We start from the raw sequence: 19,251 nt of genomic DNA on the forward strand, positions 1-19,251 counted from the left end.
CGCGCCACCCCCCCCCCGGCCCCCCAGCCCTGGCTCGGCAGCCCGGGCCCTGTGCCCACACACAGCCTGTTGGTTGAGGAATCAAATTTATTATTTTTAATTATTTTGATTTATCAAAGCAGCAGCTACAATCATATTAAACCCACTTGGCTCCTTGGCATTTAACAGATACAGCTGCCGCAGGACGCCCCCAGACTCCATAAAACACCCAGCCGGTCCACCTGCTCCCCAAGGAGGGCACCTGAGGCCCTTTCTCCCAGAACCCCGAACCTGCAGGTCACCGGGGCCCCCGCCTGCCCCGCCAGGGGCACACGCAGCTGGAGTCACTGAGGAGCAGCCGGTGGGAACTGGACAAGCTGGGGCAGAGCCACCAGGCACCGTAGGCAGCACCACAGCCGGCAGCCTGAGAGACACCCCCCGACAGAGTCCTGACCCCCACCCCCACCCCCAGGGAGCAGAGCCGACCCCAGCACTGCCTCCCAGCTGGCATTTTCTGGGCCTCCACCATCCCAGGCCTGCGACTGGGCACTCAGCGTCGGAGAGCCAAGCTAGCCCTCAGATCCCTGCCCAGGGGAGGGACCCCTGCCCAGGGGAGGGACCACCGCCCCCTTTTTCTAGGGAGCAAGCGGGGCTCAGAAAAGGGAGGCGCACACTCGTAAACACAGCCAGGCCCGAGCTTGAACTGGCTCCCACGGAAAGCAAAGCCTTCCGACCACGCCTCACGGCCTTCCCCTTTGAGCCGGGAGCAGTGCGCCCGTGGAAGACGGCGGAGAAGAGAAAGGTCCCAAGGTTCAAGGCGGTGGGCCGAGGCTGCAGACACCAAACACCGAGAATCTGGGTGCTGGGAAGAAGGGGTCCTTGGGAGGCCGCACTGAGGGGCGGGCAGCACCGGACCCACAGGCTTCTGCAGGTGCTCAGGGCCCGAGGAGGGGCCGGCCCACCGGAAGGGCGAAGCCTGCAGGGGAGCCAGGTCCTGCCCTGGAGTTCGGCCCCGCCCCCAGGAGTCCAGGAGTCTGGCACCCGGAGGCCAGAGCCGTCAGGGCAGGGAGGGACCGGGCACTTCAACATGCGAAGCGAAACCACACACGAAGAGCACAGAGGATCCTGGCAGGGTCGGAAGGGGTGCCTGCAGGGTCCGAGGCCCCCCACCCTGTGAGGACAGCTCTTCACCCCTCAGGGGGAGGCAGATCTTGTGAACACGGGCAGGGCTTCTTGGGGAGGGAGGGTGCAGAGGCACAGGGAGACAGAGTCTCCACACCAGCCCTCTGACTCCCTGCACGAGAACTACCGCCAGCGGCCCCCGCAGCGGGAGCCAGACCCCCACTGGTCCCCCACTGCCCTGCCTGGAGGCCCTGCAGCCGGGCGTGAGGACCTGGGCTCCGGCTGCAAGCTCTGACCCTGACGGGCACTCCTGGGCATCTTATCTGGCCTCTCGGAGGTTGCATTTCCTTATCGACCAAACGCGTGCAGTGATAGGGCCTGTCTCCGAGGCCTGTGGTCAGGATTCGGGGAGACGGCGAGTGCACAGCTCTCAGCAAAGTGCCTACATGTTTTCTCTGTGCAAAACGCAGGGGCGGTCCATGCGACCGTCATCACCACCACCATCACCATCACCTAAGCAGCTCTCTAACCAGGATACAGCAAGAGGGATCGTGACGTTGGTGCAGCCGACGGCATAGAGACGGGGAAGCTGAGTGGGATGTCGCTGACCAGCCTCCTGCCTAGGCTCCCGCAGGCGGCTGGGGGCTCTCAGACGCGCCTGGAGGAGGCGGTTCCTGGTGCCCGCCCAGCGAACCGAACCGGCTGACAGAGCCCACCAGGACCTGGGACGCAAGGCAGCAGGGGGAACCCGGGAGGGATGACTCGCCTATCAAAAACCGTACATTCGCCTGGCTTTGCACCGGGACTCATGCCCTAATATGGGCCCAGCAGCTTTCTGGGTTATTTCGAGTGTGTGTGATAATGACTCCAGGCTTTGCTTCTGCTGCCTCCAGAAAACGTTCCGTCTGGGGAGGGGGAGGACGGCTGGCAAGGAGTGGGAAGGGCACCGGGAGGCCCAAGGTCAGAGAGTGTGCCGTCCGTCCGTGGGCACGGCTGGCCAGGCCGAGGGGAAGCGAAGGGCAGGAGGCCGGAGGGGCGGGCTGGTCCCGGGGCCGAGGTGAGCGAGGGAGGACAGAGAGCTGGGTGAGGCGAGCCGGGCTCCCACTGCCCACTGCCCGCTGCCCGCTGCCCGGGGGACACGCACCCAGCAGGACAGTGATCTGGCCTGCCGCCTGCCTTCCCACCCGCAGCTACTCCGGTGGGGATCCCTTTTGCACAGGGGCCAAGCTGGGCTCCTGGGCCTCGGGCAGCTGCTCAGTGCCCGGTGGCGGGGGGAGGGGCCTGCACTGCTGGACTTATTTACGCGTTGATGAGCTTCTGCCCGGACTTGGCCCATCAACTCCAGACCGCACGGGGTTAACTCCAGATGCGGGGGGCCTGGCTGGCTTTGCCTCCACTCCACCTCGATTTCTACTTGCTCCCATCACCTACCTCCCCCACCCCCTGATCTTAGGAAAAAAACCCCATCAAAATAACTATTTTATGTCTCCAAATATGCAGATCATTTTCTTTAATGAAAGATGCTTGACGTCTCCGATCCAATTAATATGCAAATGCAGGAGAGGATTTATTTGTGACATTCTGTCTGGGTGAGAGAAAACAAAAAAGGCCTGTTAACCAAAACACTAATTGCTGTGACTGATTGTCACATATCATCATTTTCATAGGATCTCCTCCGTTCCTGGCTCTCGGGGAGCTCAGGCCGGGACGCGGCCACGTGGGCATCAAGGAGAAACAGGGCACCCGGCTGGCTACCTGTGGGTCCCTCCCCACCGGACCTGCAGCGGGGTCAAGGAGGCAGGCGGGTCCCACTGGTCCCGGTCCCGTGGGGTGCGTCTCGACCTCCAACAGAAGTTTGCCAGCCCGTCCGCTTGCCCGTGCCACACTTCGCCACGCGGGCGCCGGCCCCCAGACCGGAGGAGGGAGGCTCAGCCTCTGGGGATGGGACCGGCCGCGGACGCACACCCTCTGGCCTCGGAGCAGCACACCTGGTTCCAGGTCACCTGTCCTTGTCCAGGGGCAGCCCGGGGGGCCTCCCTGGGTCCGCTCGCTCACCACACTTTGCTCTGTTCTCTGCTCTCGCCTTTCACGCTGTATCTGACACTGTGGGGTCCTTGCGGCACTGTGACAGAAGCCACCCGGGGAAACTGAGGCACGGCCTGACATCCTCTCCTTAAGGTGACAGGGAGTCTACGGCCATGTTTGAGGACGACCAGGCACCCGACGCAGCTGGGCAGACCCCTGCACGCTAACTAACCTCCCACCCGTGTCGCCACACGGAAGTGGGCGGGTCAGCCGTCACAGCCTCGTCTCCCCTGAGCCACTCAGACCCCTCAGGGGGCTGGGAAGCTTTGCCGGGGACGCGAGGGCTGACGGGCACACTGGCTCCCACAGGCCAAGGGGGAACGGGACGAGGCACGCTTTGCTCAAGACACGAGGTGAAGGAGAAGAGGGTGCTGGGTGCCACGCTGTCCCCTGTCCCAGGCCAAGGAGCGGAACAGGGTGTGCTAAAGCGGACTTCCTTCCCAGCCAGGGGCCGGCAGCAGGGCCCCAGGGCACAGACTTGGGGCCCCAGGAGCCTGCAAGGCTCACCTCTCACCACTGGGGTGCAAACGCACGGGGTGCTCAAGGAAGGCCTCTTCTACCTCCCCGCCTCCTCCCTAGAGCGCCCCTGCTTTCTAAGGACATTGAAAACTGGGGGTTGGCAAGCCAGCGTGGGCCGTGCCCAAGAGCCACCAGGGCCCCTGAGCCCCTCGGAGAGCACAGGGAGGGGCTCTGTGCCCTCCAGACGTTATGGCGGAGCCCCAGACACGGAGGGTCCGCGGGCACCGACCTACATGGGCCCAGGACTGCGGGGCTGCCCCGCGTGGGGCGCCGTGGTGGGGGAGGAAGGCGGACGCAGCCCAGATGACTCGGGTCTCTGCTGTCCCTGTCCCCTGCCCTGGTGCAGCTGCCGCCCTCCGGCAACGCCGCCAGGGGCCCCCGGGAAGAGCTGGCGCCAGGACGGCACGGGGCAGACGCTCCCCCCCCAGAGGCCTGCCCCCGCACCCCAGGAACAGGCTCGACGGGATGCCGCGCGGGGGAGCTTGGAAGCCTTCCGGGAAGAGCGCGGCCCTGGCACCCGTCCCGCCGGGAGGGAGGTGAGCCGGGTCTGCCGCCCCGGCGGCCGCTCACCTGACGCGCGCCCACGGCGGCCGGGCACCAATGGGGTGAGCGTGGGCGCAGACGGGAGGCCATCGCGGCGCCAGGAGCCAGAAGGGGAAGGTGGGCGGCTGGGGCGTGGCGGCGGCTGGCTGGTCAGCCGAACGGGGCTCTGGCTGTAAACCCGGGTCGCAAGGCCCCACCCACCCGTGTGGGATGAGATGAAGGGTCCTCCTCCAACCCCCAGCCTGTCTTAGCCCGGGAGCACCCATTTGCCCCTGCCCGCCAGTCCTGGCCGAAGGAGAGGCCTCGCTCCTCCTCAGCGTGTGCCCACCCTGCAGGCACTCCCAGCGCAGCCCACGGGGCGCTGGGGTTCAGGGGACGTCCGTGCGGTCCCGCCGTGCTGTGACTTGGAGCCCCTTTACGACCGGCCCATCTGTGTGTTAAAACCTCTCATAAAACAGAGGAGTGAGTGGCTGTGGTTCTGAGTGGCCTATTAAAGCCGGATGCCTGCCCCCCACCCGCTACCCCACCCTTCTCCCCGGTGCCCAGCCTGGGGGCAGGACATGCCCCGCCGGACATGGCAGCCCTTGGCGTGGATGGCGCGGTGAGCGAGGTCAGGTCAGGCGAGGCCAGCTCCGGGCGCTGGGCGGGGTGGCCCTGTGCCTGGCAGGTGCCCTTGTCGCGGCTCAGAGGGAAGGCCGGACCTGCGGGCACCACGGCCCCCTCTCCCCCTCGGCCTTCCCGGCCCCGTCTCCCCCTTTCTGTTGTGCCCTGTGCCACGTGCTCTCCAGACGCCGATGTCTGGACACCTCGTCCCAGTGTTGGTTTCCCCCTAGTTCCGCTGCCTGCAGCCCGGCTACTCTCAAAGTCGGCTTCCTCAGGCCACCTCGGGGTGGCCACCCCAACTCCGCACTGCCTTAGCCGTGTGCACCCCAAGCCCAGAGCCCCCCTTGCCCTGGGCCTTAGGGTTCTTCCCAAGTCCAAACCGTGTCAGCACAGGTCAACCCCAAACCCACCCCGGCCTCCAGCTTCTGCCCACGTCTCCCGGGCCCTTCGGATTCTCGGCGGGGACGCGTCTAGAAAGTTCCCCCGATCCAGGCCTCGGCGCTCGGGGCACTTTCAGTGAGAAAGAAGAGTCCCCTGCCGTCTCTGCTGACAGGGGTGCACGGTTAACAGCACACCTGCTTTAAAAATGGCCCAGCGCACCCTCCGCAGGGGTAGGGCCGAGGCCACGTGGCCGGGGCCAGACCGTCAGCAACCAGCACACCGTTTCCCACGGCCGCGGCCCCCTCCCCAGCCCCAAGAACCTTTGGGAGGAAATCACAGGGAACACGACTGTTACCAAGTCACTACTAAAATATTTACCAGCCTGGCGAAGTGCCGAAGGTGCTTGGCACCCAGTGTTTGCTTATTTACGAGGCTGTTTTAGAGGGTAGAAAGCAAAATAAGGTAACCTGAGCTATGGGGCCGTGGGGCCAGGTGGCACCTCCCAGCTGTCAGCTGTCGCAGGCACCCCGGGCTCGGGAACGGGCGCTGGGGGAGACTCTGCAGAATGGGTCGGGAAAACGAGCGGACAGACAGACGGACGGACCCGGGGGCTCTGGGGTAGCCCGGCCAGCCAGGCGGTGGGGGCAAAGGGAGCGTTCCGAGGTAGGGGCATTTCTCCCCTGGCCCGAGCCACTGGGCCACCGGACGCGCATGGCATAGGCCCCCACGTGGCCCTGGGCTTCCGCCTCCTGGCTCGGAGGAGGGATGGGGAGGGCATGCTGTGTCTTACCCCTGGGGGGGGGCCCTGGTCGGGAGAGGGGGCGCACAGAGGAAGGCGGGCGGCCGGGGGGCCCCCAGAGGCTGACATAAGGGGGACATACGGGGACCTGAGGGAGAAAACACACTGGAGTTTCTTCTTCTTCCTCTCTCTTTGAAGTTCCCTTGTGGTTTGAATTTAATTTTGATTTTCTCAACTTTAGCAGATTGAAGTTGAAATAACCTACAAATTACTTAATGTGTTGTAAATCTGGGGGAATTCAGGAGTAATGGGGACCACATGTCGGCTGGGCGGGAGCCCGCGGAGGGCTGAGCGGAGGCGGCGCACGCAGGCACGCAGGTGGCCGCCCCAGACGGGCACTCTGGGTGCCCGTGCTCCCTGGGGCGGGGGGGCGGGGGGGGGGCCGGGGATCCCCTGCGGCGGGGGTGGGACTCCTGCGCCGGCCAGGGAGCCCTGGATGGACACCCAGGGAACATAGTAAGACCTTGGACTGACCAAGCCGCCACCCCGGGGCAGCCTGGTGACCGTGGACAGGGGCCAGCCAAATAGGCCGGGTGCCAGGCGCCTGCCAGGCCCCTCGGCCGCGCCAGCACCACTGTGCTGGCCCCGCGCCCCTCTGGCCTCCCGCTGCATGCGTGTGGCTGTCAGCTGAGCTCCCACCGCCCTCCTCCCCCCTCCCGCCCTCCCTCTCCAGCAGATTTCTCTCAAGTACTAAGCCATATGGTTCCAGTTAAGCTCCATATTTTTCCTTGTCGATTGAAGAGACACACTTTCCTCTTTGCCAGACAGTTTGCAGATTGCTCTGTTGGCTCAATTTCTTATTGGATTTCTCAAAAAACCTGACATTTTAAATTAATTTACAGCCACAACAAAAAGAGTTCAGAATTTTAATGGTGTTGTAAGTAATTTTTAGGTAATCCACTCCAGATTTTGATATTAACCTTTGAAACCGGAGTTCATTCAGCTACTATGTTACAATACCCAGTCAGATCCCGGGCCTGGGGGAGGCCCGGCTGGGGTGGGAGGCAGAAGCAAGGGTGCTGGGGAGCCCTCCCTGCCAGGAAACCCCAGAGGGGTGCTGTCCTGGGAATCCTGGACCGGTGAGTGACGGCGTGACAACAGGACGGGGGGAGGTGGCAGGGAGCCCGCGAGACAGCAAGGCAGGTGTCGGAGTCAATGTGGGGGCGCGAGGAACGGTTCAGAAGGACCCCCCCCCGCCCCGAGAGACTCGGCAGGGGGCAGCACACCCAGGGCCCTCCGGCGGCAAAGGGGGGCTCCGGGCATGCGTGCGAGAGGCTCCGCCTCAGTGCGCCGGGAAACAACAATGACGACAGTAATAGTAACGACGGTGGCTGGCATTCGCTGCGCGCCCACTGCGTGTCAGACGACGTCATCTCCCCGACCCCGCACAACCACCTGTGGGGTGGCCGCTGCCACTGTTACCACCGCTACCACCGTCACCGCCGCTGCTGCTAATTCTCGGCCTTTAGGGAGGGCGTCCCCAGTCCTCCCGGGCAGGGCAAAGCCCCTTACCTGCATGCACCACCACCTCGCTCAGCGGCCACAGAGACCCTCGAAGGGAGAGGCACTAGTCACACCCACCTTTTCCCCAGGCGGGAACGAGGCTCGGAGGGGTGAAGCCAGGTCCCCCCCGGTGGGCGGCGCTCTGGCCCCCCACCTTTCCTTCGCTCACCCCACGCCGCCCCATGCCCCCTCTCACGAAATGCTCCACGGGATGTACCACGGGCCCTCCTGCTGGAGCTGGAGAGAGGGGGCGGGGAGGTGTGGCCCTCAGGCCGGGGCCTGCCTGGGACGCGCTTCTCCCCGGCGCCGCCTGGGGCTCGGCGGAAGGCCGAGTGCCAATCCGGACAGAGGAAACTCCGGGCACGGGGAGCGCGGCCTTCGCCAGCGTCTTTACTAGGCTCTGGCACCGGCCGGCCCCTGCCTGGGTGCCGTGCCAGCTCACTACACCCGCGGATGGCTGGCATTCCTTTCCTGCGGGAGCTTCCCAGGGCTCCCGGGAAAGGAGATGCGAAGACGGGGGCCCCAGCCAAGGCCGCTCCAGTCCTTGGGGGGGGGGGTCCTCGCTCCAGCAGCACACCCCCCCACCCCCCTGCCCCGGCTCTGAAAGGAGGCCAGAGACAGGCCGGAGGACGGCAGCTGCCCCGAAACCAGGGCGTCTTCCCCGCGTCCTGAAAGTGGTTCAGGGGGTGAGTCAGCCCCTGCCAAATGCGCCGAGATGTCATGTAAACAGTACGGGGCCTCGCGCCTGCTTCCCACCGGCCCGGCTAAGGCAACAGACAGAGCTGATGGCCAGGAGGGGGCAGGGAGGGCGACCGGGAAGGCTTTAGTGCGCTCGCGTCGGAAGTGAGCGGAGCCCCAGAGCGGGTGAGTGAGAGGGACCAAGGACTGGAGTGAGGGCCGAGAAGGGAGCCTGGAAGCCAAGGGCAAGCCCGCGGGCCGGTCAGGAAGGGCAGCACGGGCAGGGGAAGCAAGATGGTGATGGGCCACCCGGTGAGAAGGGCCCCGGGCGGTTCCGGGCGTGGGCGAGGCTGGCGACCAGGGTGTCAGGAGTAGGGATGGCAGATCTTTGAGGCCCATGACCTTCACGCCTAGCCCGTGGCCCTCAGCACAGGAAGTGGCCCCGGGACCCCATGCTCTGCCCAGGTCACCGGTCCATCCGTCCATTCACAGCTGTTCCTGCTTCGTGCAGGGCCTTGGAATTCCAGAGCAGATCTAGCCTCCCAGAAACCCACACTCAAGAGTCCCAGCTCCCGTGTCCGTCCCCAGGGGCCTGGGGATTCGTCGTGACCCTACAGTGTCCAAGCGGACACCCAGCCCAGGCCCACTCTCTGGAAGGTTCCATCCTCCAGGGCCTCCTTCCTGGCTTCCCCTTGGGCCCCACGTCCAATTCCTAGACTCCACAAGCGAGAGACCCCTCCCACAGTGTGCCAGGAACCAGGGACAGAGCGTCTGTCCTCTGTCCACTCCCACGGTGAAAAGCGGCTTGAGTTCTCGGTGACAGGGAGCCCGCGGCCCTGAGATGTGGGGGCTCAGACGGAAAGCTGGCCTTTGCCTCCTGATGATCAGAGTTCTCAGAAGGGCCAGGTGGCCGCTGCCAGGGCCACCTGCTGCCCATGCCCAGGCTGTGCCGGCCTTGGGACTGTGGAGCCCCTGGCCAGCGGCCAGACGGCACGTATTAGTGTCAGGGGCAAGGTGGGGGGGGGATCCGGGTGCTCTGTGCCCCCGGCACCACGCCAGCACAGGGAAGGCGGAACTCACCCCTGGCGGGAGGCCACGTGCCCCAGCAGCGGGCATCCGCTGGCACGGCGTCATGTGACCGGCGAGGGGTCCCACCACCACCCGTCCCTGCGGGCTGCCCCTGACACGTCGCAGGGTGGGTCTGCTCCATCCTCGCACGGTACTGAGCATGGGGGACCCCAAATGTCCCCCTGGCGCCGTGCCCACCACACACCGTGGGCCATCTCCACTGGCACCGGGCCGCGCGCGCGAGGACTCGGCCTCTCGGCTGGACTCCAGCCAGCCCCCGAACGGTGCTCTCCCCTGGCTGGAGGCCATTGGCCGGGCATCTCTGGGTTTGGGCCCGTGGTCCCATCCATCCATCCCCTGCGGTGACCCAGGGCTGCCCTCCCGCCTACTCCGCCCACTCCGCCCCAGTGAGGGGACGACCACGTCCCATCCTTTTACAGACACGGGAAAGTGCCGGAAGCCTCTGCAAAGGGAGTTGCGACACACGCACTCTATGTAAAAATGGAAAACGAGCGTCCTGCCCCTCCGATCCCTGGGACAATCCCGTCCAGCTGATTAAATTTTCATTTGCGTTCCAACCGAGGGAGCACACCGCAGAAACTTTCTGAATTGTCTCCCTCCCCGGCTGTCTGCTGGCCTCTCCCTCTCTCTCTCTCTCTCTCCAAGTCTTTCTTTCCTGGGCTTTCTTTTTTTTATTTTTATTATTATTATTATTTTATTTTTTTATTTCCCCCTCTCGGTCAGGTTAAAGCGCTCCTGAGGGGTGATTGACGGGGGTTGCCATGGAGACCCCGGCTTGAAAAAAAGCCTCCTTAGTTGCCAACTCTGTGTGTTGTTGTTTTACAACTGTGACCGACCGTCACATGAGAGGGGGGACAGCTGGGGGCCGGGCGGCACAAAGGGGAATGGCTTTTTAATGGAGTGCCTGGCCAGCGCCTGAAGACTCAATAAAGAGTTGCTGGGAAGTGCCCTCGCTGGGCCCGGCCGGCGCACGGGGCCGCCAGCCCTTTGTTCCCCGGGAGCCGGGATGGGAAAGTTGGGAGACGCAGCCGCTGAGAGGTGGAAACAAGAGGCCTGCCCCCGCCGCTCGCCGAGGGCTCCCTCCCCTCCCTCTCAGGATGCCCCCGTGGAGGGGACAAAACCCAGTGTCTCGGACAGGCCGCCGCCGCCGAGCTGGGGGAGGTGGCCGGGAGGCAGCTGGGAGAAGGGGAGCCTCTGGCTCCTGCCCCCACCGCGGCCCTCGGCGTGAAGGCAGGTGGCGGATGGGAAACGCGGCCGCCACCGCGGGCTGGGGGACGGTCAGAGCCCGGGCTCAGGACAGGCCTGCGCCGTGCCAGGCAGCCAGGGGGCCGCGGTGGGTTTTCTGGGGGGGAGGACGACCCTGCAGGAGGGGACAGGAGGAGGCTGGCCTCCCCAGGTGCTCCCGTCCCCCAGGCCGCGGGAGGCTCCCGTCCCTCCCCGTGGGATGTGCAAGGGGGATCCCTCCGCCGCCTCTCCCACAGGCACCCCGGCCGGCCCCGCCCCCCCCCCCATGCAGATGCCGGGGGAGCCCGGGGCGGGCGCTGGATCCAGCTGGGAACCCAGGCCTTTCGGAGGGCGGGAGGCGGGGGCCACGGCCTGGCACCCCTCTTCAGCCCGGACCAGAGTGCAACAGGGACAGACACGTGGAGGCAGAGACGGCGGGGTGGCGGTTCTCCGAGTGTGCCCGGCAGGCCTCGGGGGGCACCGAGGCCCTTCCAGCATGACACTAGGATGCCATTTGCCTTTCTGCGGCCGTGACATCGGCACGGATGGCGCGCAAACGCCCCTGTGGGTAGGGCCCCAGCCGCATACGGCGGTCTCTGCCTCCTCGCCGCCACGCACTTTCAGTTTCGAGAAAGCCACATTCGCGTAAGCATGTCCTGGATGGCGCTATAAAAACGGTTACTCTTTATGGAACCCCGACCCTCGAACACACGTCTCTGGAACATTCTGAGGGACAAATCGGGAAGCAAGCACACGGGGAGCACGGGGGCGGCGGGCCGAAGCGCGGTGCCCGCCTCGGGGACATGCACGCGCGTGGCGGAGCCCAGACCCAACCAGCCGCTTGTTTCTTTTCACGGAAAAACCAGCCATTTTTACTTGAAAGAGCAACTGACAGACACGCTGTGATTTTTTTTTTTTCAGATCTGAGTGTTTGGCAGACATTTACTCAAAAGTGAACAAAAACTGTCGCTCCCAGGGGGGAAAAAGAAACTGACGATCCTTGTCGCGAGTGATACAATCTGAGCTTTCAAGTGAAAGTCAGACTTTTGGAAAAGTATCTGTCACCGCGAGTTAGGCAGCGTCCTAAAACTTAACAGCTTGTCTGATGGGGCCCGTGGTGGTGGTGATCCTGATGAATGTCGTTTTCACAAAGACCGTGTAGTGAAATGTGTCAACACCAGGGAGACCTGCATTCCTCCGCCAGCAAGCATTTCCCAGGTGACCCACGCACCAGCTGGAGGTCGCAAACGCACACGTGGGGCAGTGATTCATTCGGAGTGCAAGGTGGACCCATGGGTTTCAACGGGACAGGGCGCGCAGAGCTCACCGATGTGGTCTGCGATTCCACATCGCGGCGGTGAACCTTAGAGAGACTCCCACCCGCCGAGTTTGAGTGTAGTACCAAAGAGTAATGGCTACAGTTATCCGCCGGGGCTCCAACAGGCCGTCCCTCTCCAGCTCCACATGGTGGGTGCGGGGTGGGGGGGTGGGGCTCTGCAGAAGCCACAGCATCTCCTCCAGGGCGTTCCCTCCGGAGACCAACAGCACTCACGCCAGCGAGAGCCCCGGGCACAGAGGCCCGGCCATTCAGGCAGACGTTACAGAAATTGCAAAGATGCAACTCGGTGCCCCGTTCTCACTACAATTTTGTTTCGGAAAATACAGTTTCATCAAAATATGTTTTTCATGCTCACATGTAATGGGTTCCTCCCGGTTTTTAAAGGAATTAATAAATATGTTTTCTAAAAAAAATTCTCAGTTTTAAATTATCATACGGTACATATCAGTAGATGTCACCACATGGGCTTAAATACTCTGGGGTCCTGAATATTCTTTCGGGGGGTACAGGGGTGCGGAAACCAGCCTGTTTGAGAACCCCTGGCTTAGGACAGCTGGAACAGAGAGAAAGAGGGTGCACTTTTTTTAAGCCTCACCCAAGGACATTTTTTCATTGCTCTTAAGAGAGGGAGGGAGGGAGGGAAACATTGATGCGAGAGAGAAGCATTCATTGGCTGCCTCCCATACTTGCCCAGACTGGGGTTCGTGCGCACTGCCGGGACCAGGGATGGAACCCACAACCTTTAGGCTGCGGGAGGGTACTCCAACCCACCGAGCTATGCCCGCCGAGCAAGAGGGCACATATTGTCAGGTTTAGTGGAGTGAGGCTTGGCGGGGATGATTCTCTGCCCCCACAGCTGGCCTTGGACTTGGCGAGGGACTGCCTCACCAGCCCTGCCAGGACATTTGAGGAAAATCACACATCACTTCCGCGGAGAGGGATACAACCTCTGGCAGCACAGTGGCCTGGGAGGGCAAAGGCTCAGGCAGGGGTGAGGCGGTGCTGGCCAGTATCCCAAGAACCACCCAGGGACCCTGAGCGAGCAGAGGGAGAGGGAGAGGGAGAGGAGGCGGTCACTTCTGCTGGTGGATGGAGCAGGGTCTGGCCCAGTAGGGCGGCCGCCGAGGATGCGGCGTCAGTAACACAGCCCTGCACCCCACTGCCCCACCAGGATGCAGAGGGGTGCCCAAGAATGTGGAGCAGAACAGGGATCCTTGTACCAGTGCGCAGTTCACAGGTGCCCTGGGCCCCTTCGCGGGGACGCGTTAATTGCACCTTCCCCCTCGGGTCCCCCTGGGCGACCAGGCTGGAAGTGAGCAAAGGCGGGCGGCTCCAGCTCGCCGCGCTCTGTTCTGCCGGCGAGAACCAGCGGTCCTCGGCTCTAGCGCGCAGATGTGGAATTTTCCAGGAAAACGTCAAAATCACCACCGAAGGGAAAGATATTTGAAAACTGACCTTGATGAGAAGGAAGAAGAGGCAGGCAGGGTCTCCCAGTATGCCTGGAACGCAGGGGACAGGGGGTGTCCAAGCCCAAGCTACCAGTGTTCCTCTCACACCTAACGTCGCCGGGATAGCACCCAAACTTGACCTAGGGCCTCAGGTCAACCCGCCTCCCGTGGTTTCAACTTCAGGAACCCCCAGGCCCTGTGGCTTCTGCTGAGAGCGGTGGCTCTGGGCGTCCAACCAGCCAAAGTCTATGCCTGGTGCCCCGAACCCCTGACGCCCGGACAGAGGCTCAAGGGGCGGCCCCTTTCAGACACACCTGTGGGCTCGTCCAGCCCACAGGCTGCCCCTCCCTCACTGGGATCCCCCAGGGGCCAAGGTGGGACGCCCTGCACCCTCCCAGGTCTCTGTTCTCCGGCAAGTAGTGGGGCCACTGCAGCTCAGGTGCCAGGCGCTCCGGCTGCAGCGCTGTGGGAACATGGAGCTAGAACCCTAAGTCCATGTCAGGCGATCTGGGACGGTCCGGGGGAGGAGGTGGCCGGTGGGGGCCCTGCTCAGAAGACACGATACAGTGCAGGCAGTAGGCACATGGGCCCCGGGACAGGCTTGAGTGGGAATCCCACTCTGTTCAGCTCCGTGATCTCAAGCCTCAGTACCCCCACTCTACAAACCACGGGTGATAATCGCACCTGCCTCACAGGGTGGCTGAGGGATTCAGTAAAATGTGCAGGTAAAGAGCACAACACACGGCTCAGCATGCAGTAGGCACTCAATAAATGTCAGCGGCCGTATTTATCACCATGCAAGGCCCTGTTCTCACCTCTGACAGGGGCAGCCTGGCCAGACCCCCGGTCTGGGCCCACACCAGGCCAAGCTGCCAGACCGAATCAGGAGCACCAGGAGACCCCTGGCTCTGTTGACCTCTGACCCGACCCTCTCCACACATCGGGCACATCCGGGCTGGGAAGGGATGGTCCCCAGGCCGGTCTAGCAGATGACGGGTAGGGGTGGCGGCTGTCACCTCTCCTAGGTCTGAGCAGTGTGTGACTCGTGACTCGGCGCTGACCTGAGGGAACGCACCTGCCAGCGTGGAGACTCCATGTCACCTGGCTAGGCAGGAGCAGGGGAGAAAAATCCCACGACCGTGCCCTCCCCTGGAAAAAAAAATTCTAGCAAACAAAATACAACGACATCTTTTTATTTTGTTTTTTTTCGGTAATTATACTAAAGATGAAAAACTCATAATAAACATCTCCCAGTCCCCACCTGCTAACAGTAATTATAATAGACTCAACAATAAATGGTAAAGCAGGGCAGAGCGGCATCTCGGGGAATTCTCCAGGGCATGTGGATTAGCTCGGAAAGCCTGAATGATTAAAATACACTAATTAAAATTTTGTGTTCCTTGGTAACTCGTCTGCCTGGGCCCCTGGTGTTGGCAAAATGGGAATTAACGTGACAAAAGCAACACAGAGGGTTTTTGTTTTAAATAAAGAAAAAAAAGGGAGAGAGAGAGAGAGAGGGAGAAGGGAAGATCTATATAAACAAGTTAGACACCAGGAAAAAAAGAAAGACGAGGTGCTTTTCTCTTCTTTCCCTAACTGGAGCACCTAAATGCACAGCAACGCGTGAGGGAGAGAGTCCCGGCCCCAGAGGGGAATCCCTCCGCCTGGCCTGGGCTCCTGCGAGGGGCACGGGGCGACCGCGTCCGGGGGCCACTGGTTAAAAATAACTCGTGGAGAGAAGGGGGCGGGAGGGGGAGAAGCGGGGGCAGCAGGTGCCATCCGGCTTTCCAACGGCATTCCTCAAGGGCGGGCCGCTTGCCCCCAACTCCCTGCCCCACGGCCAACGGAACCCTGGGAGGACGCAAGGGAGCTTCTACCCCACTGCAGTTGCACAAAAGAAATTGAACACTTTTGAGTTGCCCTTAGCAACCTAATTGCATCAGTACATTGCACACAGGAGCCAAAGTAACTGAATTTTGATGAAAAGACGGCGGTAATTTACGGCATCACAAAATTAGTTGTCATGGCGACGGGTTAATTACATCTCAAATTAACAATGCAAGTGTGGTGAAATTAAATATAAATCATATTTTCTGCATAAATTATAGGGGTTGATTAGACCGGGGCTCTGGGAGAGGGAAAGGTTGAGCCGCCACGGGCCCCAAGCTGCATTCTGAGCTGACGAGAGAGGCGCCTGCAAACGCGGGCGCGGATGGGGAGCCCTTGGAGGGGACCTGGGACCGGCGGAGTCAGGCGCCAGGGCTGCCGGGGCTGCCTCCCTCTGCCGCTCGCTGGCTACGGCGGCTCCACGCAGCGCCAGGGCTGTCCCCAAAGTTTGCTTCTGTTTGGATCAAACTTTGGCTGGGGGAGGGGGCGGGGCGGGCAAGGAGGAGGGATGCTGATGCGGCTTCGCTGGGCGCCAGGGACAGAAACCCTCCTTGCTCTCATCCCAAATGGCTTCCCCAGTGTCTGTGCCCTGAGCCCTCGGAGGACCCGCCGCAGATGGTCGGCTTAACCTCGCTCTCTGCAGCTAAATGGGGTCAAATGGCTCCCAAATCACAGGCATCTGTCTCCCAGGAGGCAGGCCCTGTGCCACACCGACAGGCGAAGAGTACTTGGCCGGGGCCATGCTGAGTGGGCAGCGTGGGTCGTGGGTGCTCGGGGCACCCAGAGGCGGCAGCTGCTGACCAGGAGCATCTGCTGCAGAGTGCTTTGCCAGCCGGCTCTGGCCAGGCAACTGTACTACCAACGCCCCTTCGCCCTGCCCAGTTTGACCCTGCCTTGCCAAAATGGGCCAAGAACCGCAGACAGCACAAAGCAGAAGGGACCCCAAAGACCACTGTGTCCATCTCTCCCTCCTGGGCCTCTGCCCAGCAATACGCCGCCCAAGTCAACACGCCAGCCAGGGAACCTGCTGCTGCAGGGCAGCACTGAACAGTCCTGTACCCCACTGAACTTGGACTCTGGGAACCCCCAGACGAGACGGCCTCCCCAGAAGGCCCCGTGGATATAGGTGCTGCAGAACAGTCCCTCTCGCCTCCCACTCCTGGCCCCAGTTCTCGCGGTCTGCAGGACACAGAGTAGCACTCTCTGCCCACAGACGAAAGGCTCATTTGCTACCTGGGCAACGGGATCTCGAGGCGATAAACCAGGAGTCCCAAACTTTCGTGAGCAGAGTCACCAGAGAAGCTCATTAATTCTGCAGAGTCCTCAGGCCCTTGCTCCCGAGAGTCAGATTCTAGACCTGGAGGCCCCAAATCCGCGTTTTCAACCCGCTCCAGCAGGGACTGTGATACAGGTGGTCCCAGGCCCACACTTAGGAAGCACCAGCAACACTGTTAACGATCCCATTTTGCAGATTCGGAAACTGAGTCCTAGCGAGGTTAAGTGACTCCGAAGACAGGGCAGGGTTGATATGCACAGTCACTCCATCCCATGTGATGCCCCCTCTCAAGGCCGTGTCAGCCACCATGCCAGGCCTCACGGGAATACAAGGACCGATGGACCACAAGCTTGTCCTTGACCAGGAGGACATGGTCTATGGGGGCTACAGAGCGTCAGGCGGACAGCCACAGCCCAACCTGTCTAATCGCTCATGATGGGACAGGACCACGGGGGCAATGGGAGGGGGCAAAGGGAAGGTGGGGCCAGCCCAGGGTAGGAGGCGCTCCCTGGAGGTCCCTGCGCTGAGCTGAGCACCCAGGGGGGCCGTGCCGCGCTTCACCTGGCCCAGGTGGGAGGGATTTCCTGAAAGGCTTCTGCAGAGAGATGGGGTGAAGGAAGGAAGAGGAGGCCGTTGGCGGTGCCCCTGACCACGGATGTGCATGTGCAGCTCATGAATATTTCAGCGGCCATTTATTTATCCCTGCACCACCCAGCTGCTGGGGCCACAGGCCCAAGGTGGATAAATATAGCCCCTGGGCGATCGATGAGGCATCCGCTCCCCCCCAGCCACATCCATTAGGCCCCTCGTTCCCACAACCTGCTGGCTGGGCACCTTGTCCTGCTCAATTGGTTTCCGATTTTCATTAGCGGTGGAGGCACAGGCCTGCTCCAAGCCTGGGCGTCCCCTCACCCTCCTGGGCCCTCCCTCCCAGGCTGGGCGTGGAGCCCAAGGCTGCCGTCAGCCTGGAGGGGCCTTTCAGGGAGCCCGGCCCACCAGGGCAATGGAGCCGGGAGGCGCAGAGCTCAGCAGCCAGACCTGGCTTCCCCAACTGGCCTCCGGGCTCCACGGAGGGGCGGGGGATCCCTAGGACCCTGCCACCCGCGCCAGGGGCGGCCAGCAAACGCAATCTCGTTCACAAAGCCGGGCTCTCGTTTGCTTGCCCTGACGTTTCTGGGGGCCTCCCCTGCTCACTCCTGGGGACAAGGACCCCGAGGTGGGGCTCTGTCACTGTGGGGTTGGAGCTCCTTGGGCCACCAAAAGCAGATCCCCGGCTCCATTCTCCTGAGCTGGACGTTGAACATCGGCCGCCCTGGCCTTCTGGCCTTCAGGGCCAGGCCTGGTGCCACCCCACCGCCCCAAGGAACCAGAGTGGGCTGCCGAGCTCTCTGTGGGGGTAGGGGTGCCAATCGGCACAGAGGGGACAGCCCACTCCCAGCCCCAGCTCCTCGAGCCCGGTGGGGGGCACCTCGGGCAGGCTGGGGCCCGGCTCCTGGGGGCGCTGTGACTCCTGGGGCAGTCTCATCCTGGACAGGGGCCGGGACCCTCTCGTTCACTCAGTAAATAGTGACTAGACACGTGCAGGACGTGCTGGACCCCGTCCCAGGAGTACCAGCCCTGACCGAGACAGACCCGGATCCCCGCCTTCAGGGGCCTTGGCCTTGGCGGGGCGGGGAGTGAGAACACGCACTCAATCACACAGACAGCCAGCCAGCGAGTTCTGGAGGACAGCAGAACAAGGAACTTGAGAGAGAGTGACAGAGGAGAGAGGTGGGGCCGCTCCAGCCACCTCTGAGAAGGCGCCATTTGAACCAGTGACCCGGCAGGGTAAAGGGCACAAGGCGACCTGGGCCTTCCGGGTGAGGAGGGCGGGAAAGGACGCAGTGTCAAGGAGCCGCCACCGCAGGAAGCCACAGAAGCCCCTCACCCACCCGCTCCTTTGGTGCCGGGTGGCCGAGGGCTCAGGCCAACGGCTGGCAGGACGGGAGCCTCTCTGAGGGCTTGCAGCGCCGAGAGGAGGAAGGGCGGTGGCTGGCGGAGGACCAGGGGCGTGAGGCCACCTGCTTGGTGGCTGTGAACACAGGCCCCTCCTCCAGAGACAGCGCCAGGAGAGAAGGGAGCCCAGCAGGCCCGAGCAGGCCGCAAGGCCACGGGGTGACCAAGGGCCAGGGCCGTCTCCAGCCCCTAGACGGCACAGCCTTGACCCTCCTGCTCATTCACAGCGACGACCCCGAGGGTGGGGTGGGAGGGGAGAGGGAGAGACGGTGCAGCGATCCCAGAGGGAGAGGGGGAGAGACGGGAGGCAGGCCTATGTCTTTAAAAGAATTTTCATTTAAAGGCTCTTCTCTCTTCCACCATTTCAGTGATCTATATGCAAATATGCTAATGCATGCAAATTAAGACACCACTTTTAGTCCCAATTTAATAGAAAGCATTAAAATACCATTTTTTTTTCCAAAAAACTCCATATGCATGAAGGAAGGTTTTTTTTTTTTTTTTTTACTTTTCGCTAAAGTCACATTCCGGCAGCAATTTTATGCTGTCAAAATGTTCTCAACAAGCGGAGATTTGACTGGCTTCTCTGGGAGCCAGTCACAGGAAGAGTGGGCTCTGCTTCTTGTGGCATTTTTCTTCTTCTTTTTTTAAAATTTGGAGAGGTGGGAGAAAAGTAAGAAAGAAAAACAACAACAAGAAACAAGGCACGTGAGAGTCTTCTGAGGGGCAGCTCCCATTTGCAGGCCAGGGCCCGGCGCCCTGCACACCAAGTGTGTTATCG

The 19,251-nt window shown here is 62.3% G+C and overlaps 1 protein-coding gene across 1 annotated transcript in view; it reads right to left on the reverse strand.

Moving 5' to 3' along the window:
- Positions 1–19,251, reverse strand: part of CASZ1 (castor zinc finger 1) — a 148,018-nt gene that overhangs the window by 78,391 nt on the left and 50,376 nt on the right. The gene's annotated exons all lie outside the window — the stretch shown is intronic.

This window comes from Phyllostomus hastatus, unplaced genomic scaffold, assembly GCF_019186645.2.
Source record: "Phyllostomus hastatus isolate PE091 unplaced genomic scaffold, TTU_PhHast_1.1 phas_scaffold_182, whole genome shotgun sequence".
NCBI lineage: Eukaryota > Metazoa > Chordata > Mammalia > Chiroptera > Phyllostomidae > Phyllostomus > Phyllostomus hastatus.